The sequence below is a fragment of the Nomascus leucogenys genome, chromosome 12 (genome assembly GCF_006542625.1).
Source record: "Nomascus leucogenys isolate Asia chromosome 12, Asia_NLE_v1, whole genome shotgun sequence".
NCBI classification, from domain to species: Eukaryota; Metazoa; Chordata; class Mammalia; order Primates; family Hylobatidae; genus Nomascus; species Nomascus leucogenys.
Window position 1 is genome coordinate 467,522 of NC_044392.1, and position 6,000 is coordinate 473,521.

Below are 6,000 nucleotides of genomic sequence, written 5' to 3' on the forward strand. Positions count from 1 at the left end.
TCTCACTGTCTCCCAGTCTGGAGTGCAGTGGTGTGATCTCAGCTCACTGCAACCTCCGCCTCCCAGGTTCAAGCGATTCTCCTGCCTCAGCCTCTGGAGTAGCAGGGACCACAGGCACACGCCACCACGCCCAGCTAATCTTTTGTACTTTTAGTAGAGACAGAGTTTCACCGTGTTAGCCAGGATGGTCTCGATCTCCTGACCTCGTGATCCACTCACCTCGGCCTCCCAAAGTACTGGGATGACAGGTGTGAACCACCGCACCTGGCCAAAGCCTAATCTAATATTTGGTAACCTGTGATGGCAGACTGGGGTCCTCATGCCAGTGTGATGTTTCTGAAATCCAGAGAACCATCCCATAGCTAAGTGGGAAGAGGTTGCTCAGGCCCACAGAAGAGTCTCTGTTTGGGGCTATCATCACCTCTCTAGGGTGCCACATAGTGTGTCCTGCCCAGCAGAGCTGCTGGGACAGCTGTTGTTGGCAAATGGGAGACTAATTAACTGTTAACCAATACTCTGTTTTTAAAAATGGGGCCTGGTTGTGGACGGTAGAAAGTGGGGAGCAGCTGAGCAAGGTGGCTCACGCCTATAATCCCAGCACAACAAGGCCGAGATGGGAAGATTGCTTGAACCCAGGAGTTCGAGACCAGCCTGGGCAACCTGGTGAAACCCCATCTCTACAAAGAGAAAAAAATTAACCAGGTGTGGTGGTGCACACTTTTAGTTCCAGCTACTCGGGAGGCTGAGGTAGATCACTTGAGCCCAGGAGGTCGAGGCTGCAGTGAGCCATGATTGTGCCACTGCACTCCAACCTGGGCAAGAGAGCAAAATCCTATCTCAAAAAAAAAAAGGTGGGAGTGGCTGGGTGCGGTGGTTCATGCCTGTCATCCCAGCACTTTGGGAGGCCGAGGCAGGTGGATCATCTAAAGTCAGGTGTTCAAGACTAGCCTGGCCAACATGGCGAAACCCCATCTCTACTAAAAATACAAAAATTAGCTGGGCGTGGTGGCAGGTCCCTGTAATCCCAGCTACTGGGGAGGCTGAGGCAGGAGAATATCTTAAACCCGGGAGGGGGAGGTTGCAGTGAGCCGAGATCGCACCATTGCACTCCAGCCTAAGCAACAAGAGCGAAACTCCATCTCAAAAAACAAAAAACAAACCAAAACACCAAAAAACACAGTTAGTGTCTTTCGTCTATTGACCTCTTGCTTCAATTAGGCTGGTGGCTTTTCCAGGACTGGGATGTTTGTGAAAGACCCCCAGACTCTGTGTCCTCACCAGAGAGATGGCAGGCTTTCTGTCACTTCAGTTGTGCAAATTGAGGCCACAGGGCCACTTATCAATGTAGATGTAATACAGTGCAGAGGTTAAAAGCACAGGATTTTATGTCAGAAAGATCTTGATTTAGGTCCTAGCCCTACAACTTACTGTGTGACCTTGGACATGGTACTTAACCTCTCGGAGTCTCAGTTTCCTCAGTTATGAACTACAGATAATAATAGTATCTACCTCACTGGGTCATTGTGAGGATTAAATTGGACAATCCATCCATAGTGCTTAGCACACTGTGGGCAATTTCAGCATTCTGAAAATGCTGACCATTACTATTATTAGGAGATGCCATGGGGTTTCCACTCAATGATATCAGGTTCCTTCTAACTCTGAAATTCCCAAAACATGCTAGGCTCTCTCACACCCCTGTGCTGTTTGACCTCTTTGAACAAGCTGTACTTTGGCTTAGAATGCTGTTCTCCCCACGCGTGTCTTCCAAATACACTCCTCTTCATCCTTCAAGTCTTAGTTCAGGTGCCACCTCTTCTGTGAAGACTCCCTTGATTGCCCTCTTCTGTGTTTCCACCGTAAGCCTCCACCCGCCGTGGAATCTACTGCCATTAGGGCATTGATTCTGTATTTTTTTTGTATTAAGTTTCTCCCCATCCAGTCTGAGGGCGCTCCCCAGGAAAAAGGACTGGCCAGCATGGAGAAACCCTGTCTCTACTAAAAATACAAAAATTAGCTGGGTGTGGTTGGCGGGTGCCTGTAATCCCAGCTACCCCGGCGGGGCTGAGGCGGGAGAATCGCTTGAACCTGGGAGGCGGAGTTTGCAATGAGCCGAGATGGCACCACTGCACTCCAGCCTGGGCTATAGACGGAAATTCCATCTCAAAACAACAACAACAAAAACAAACAAACAAACAAAAAAACAGAGACAGAGTCTCACTCTGTTGCCCAGGCTGGAGTGCAATGGTGTGATCTCCACTCCCTGCAACCTCCACCTCTTCAGTTCAAGCGATTCTCATGCCTCAGCCTCCCAGTAGCTGGGATTACAGGCGCCAGTCACCACGCCCGGCTAATTATTTTTATATTTTTAGTAGAGATGGGGTTTCACCACATTGGCCAGGCTGGTCTCGAACTCCTGGCCTCAAGTGATCTGCCTGTCTTGGCTTCTGAAAGTGCTGAGATTACAGGCATGAGCCAATGCGCCCAGCTTTTTAAAATTTTTATTTTATTATTATTATTTTTGAAACAGTGTCTCTGTCGCCCAGGCTGGAGTGCAGTGGCATGATCTCAGCTCACTGCAACCGCCATCTCCCAGGTTCAAGCGATTACCCTGCCTTAGCCTCCCAAGTAGCTGGGATTACAGGTGCCCACCACCATGCCTGGCTAATTTTTTTTTTTTTTTTTTTGTATTTTACTAGAGACGGGGTTTCACCATGTTGGCCAGGATGGTCTTGATCTCCTGACCTCGTGATCTGCCTGCTTCAGCCTCCCAAAGTGCTGGGATTACAGGCGTGAGCCACTGCGTCTGGCCTAATGTTTGTATTTTTAGTAGAGATGGAGTTCCACCATGTTGGTCAGGCTGGTCTTGAACTCCTGACCTCAAGTGATCCGCCCACCTCAGCCTCCCCAAGTGCTGGGATTACAGGCATGAGCCACAACTCTCGTCCCTTTTTTAATTTTTAAAATTCATTTTTTAGAGATGGGGTCTTACTCTGTCATCTAGGCTGGGAGGCAGTGGTACAATCATAGCTCACTGCAGCCTTGAACTCCTAGACTCAAGTGATCCTCCCACCTCAGCCTCCCGAATTGCTGGGATTACAGGTGTGCTTTACCATACCCAGCTTCCTAAGTCTTAACTGCAATCTCATGAAAGATTCTGGCCAGCACCACTCAGCTAAGCTGCTCCTGAATTTCCGACCCACAAAAACCGTGGGAGGTAATGTTTGTTGGTTTTAGCCACTGTTTTGGGGTGATTTGCTATGCAAGCAATAAAAAAATTAAGAGTCTCCCAAGTTTTAGGGTAGTGGTTCATGGCTCTGGCTAGGCATCAGAATTCCCTATGAATGCTAAGAAAAGAATGAAAAGGAATTTGCCGTGAAACAATATGTGTTCAGTGGTTAGAGACGGATTTCAGGAGTCAGAGAGGCTGGACTTGAATGCAGGTCCTGCCACTTACTAGCTGTGTAGACTTGGGTAAGTGACTTTATCTATGCCAGCTTTCGCTTCTCCATCTATAAGCTGGTGGTAATAGAACTTACTTTCTTAGGATTGTTAGGAAGACTAAACAAGAACATTTATGTTGATTCTGTCCAGTAGGTAAGCTGTAAGAAAGAAATCTAGGGCCTTGCCTGCCCTGTTCACTGCTGTAGCCCAGTATCTGGGACAGTGCCTGGAACATGGTAGGTATTCATTAAACATTTCTTTTTCTTTTTATTTCTTTTTTTTTTTTTGAGACAGAGTCTCACTCTCTTGCCCAGGCTGGAGTGCAGAGTGGCATAATCTTGGCTCACTGCAACCTCTGCCTGCAGGGTTCAGGTGATTCTCCTGCCTCAGCCTCCTGAGTAGCTGGGACTACAGGCATGTGCCACCACAGCTGGTTAATTTTTAAATTTTTTGTAGACACAGTATCTTGCTATGTTGTCTAGACTGGCCTTGAACTTCTGGGCTCAAGCAATCCTCCACTTTGGCCTCCAGAGTGCTGGGATTACAGGTTTGAGCCACTTCCCCAGGCCCCTTGTTTATTTATTGTGTGCATGCTCCCAGTAGACACCCTCACCAAGAGCAGGGATTACCGTCTGTTTAGTTCACTGCTTATTTGCAATTTCTGGCACATAGTAGGTGCTTAATAAACATTTGAAGGATGAATTCAGATGCATGGGCTCCAGGTTCCAATGAATTATAACCTGTTATGCAGGTGGAGCCCAGGAATCTGTATTTTATTTAAAAAATTTATACGTATATATGTTTATAAACTTTATCTTAAGAAACAGGATCTCACTATGTTGCCCAGGCTAGACTCAAACTTCTGGTCTCAAGGGATCCTCTTGTCTCAGCCTCCTAAGTAGCTAGGACTACAGGTGCACCCCACTGCGCCTAGTGGAATCTATATTTTATTTTATTATTATTCTTATTTTTGAGGCAGAGTCTTGCTCTGTTGCCCAGGCTGGAGTACAGTGGTGTGATCTCAGCTCACTGCAACCTCCGCCTCCCGGGTCCAAGCAATTATCATGCTTCAGCCTCCCCCGTAGCTGAGATTACAGGTGTGGGCCACCACGCTTGGCTAATGTTTGTATTTTTAGTAGAGACGGGGTTTCACCATGTCGGCCAGGCTGGTCTTGAACTCCTGGCCTCGAATGATCCGCCGACCTCAGCCTCCCAAAGTGTTGGGATTACAGGCATGAGACACCGTGCCTAGCTGTATCTGTATTTTAGAAAGGCATTCCAAGTATAGTGAAGGTTGAGAAGCTCTATCCCAGAATGTCAGCAGTAAAGCAGCCAGTGAATATTACGCAAGCAAAGTCCAGCCCTCTCATTTCACAGATGACATCACCAAGACCAGAGCGGGAGTAGTTCCCCAAGGTCCCAGGTTGTTGACGGAGGAAGAACTAGTGCCAACAGTAGTGTCGGATACCCAGCACAAGGCTCCCTGGAGCTCCAGCTGGCCTGGGCCTGCTCAGTCTCATTCCAGGGCTGACTGAGGGGAACTGCTTAGTCACTGGAACTGAGCCCCAAGGCAGGGTGTGGCCTCCATCACCTGGGTAGGGGTGGGGCAGAGTGGGACTGCCCCCACCTCCTCCGGGTGACTGGGGCTGAGGCTAGAAGGGGGACAGGCAGAGAGCTCGGACTGCCTCCCCATTCGTGGGACCCCCTCCCTTCAAGTGAAACCACCTTTGCAAAGACTGTAACTGAGGAAATTATGACAGTGAAAGAGATCTGACCTAACCGACACCATCTTGCTTCTCACCTCTAAGCTGCCCTTGTTCATTCTTGGGTGTAGAAGCCAAAGTAACCTTGGGAAGGAATTTAGTTTATACTTTAACTTTGAAACAAAAATTATAATAGCCCCTTCCCGAAATAAACTCCCTTCGTTTTTTGTTTGTTTGTTTTTGTTTTTTGAGACTGAGTCTTGCTCTGCCGCCCAGGCTGGAGGGCAGTGGCACGATCTTGGCTCACTGCAAGCTCCTCCTCCCGGGTTCACACCATTCTCCTGCCTCAGCCTCCCCAGTAGCTGGGATTACAGGTGCCTGCCACCACGTCCGGCTAAATTTTGTATTTTTTTTAGTAGAGATGGGGTTTCACCGTGTTAGCCAGGATGGTCTCGATCTCTTGACCTCGTGATCCACCCACCTCGGCCTCCCAAAGTGCTGAGATTACAGGCGTGAGCCACTGCACCCAGCTGAAATAAACCCCCTTCTTGCCTGGGGACCAGTCTGCCTTCATAGGACTAAGAAATTATTAGCCGGGTGCGGTGGCTCACGCCTGTAATCCCAGCACTTTGGGAGGCCGAGGCAGGCGGATCATGAGGTCAGGAGATCGAGACCATCCTGGCTAACACGGTGAAACCCCATCTCTACTAAAAATACAAAAAATTAGCTGGGCATGTTGGCGGACGCCTGTAGCCCCAGCTACTCGGGAGGCTGAGGCAGGAGAATGGTGTGAACCCGGAAGGCGGAGCTTGCAGTGAGCCGAGATTGCACCACTGCACTCCAGCCTGGGTGA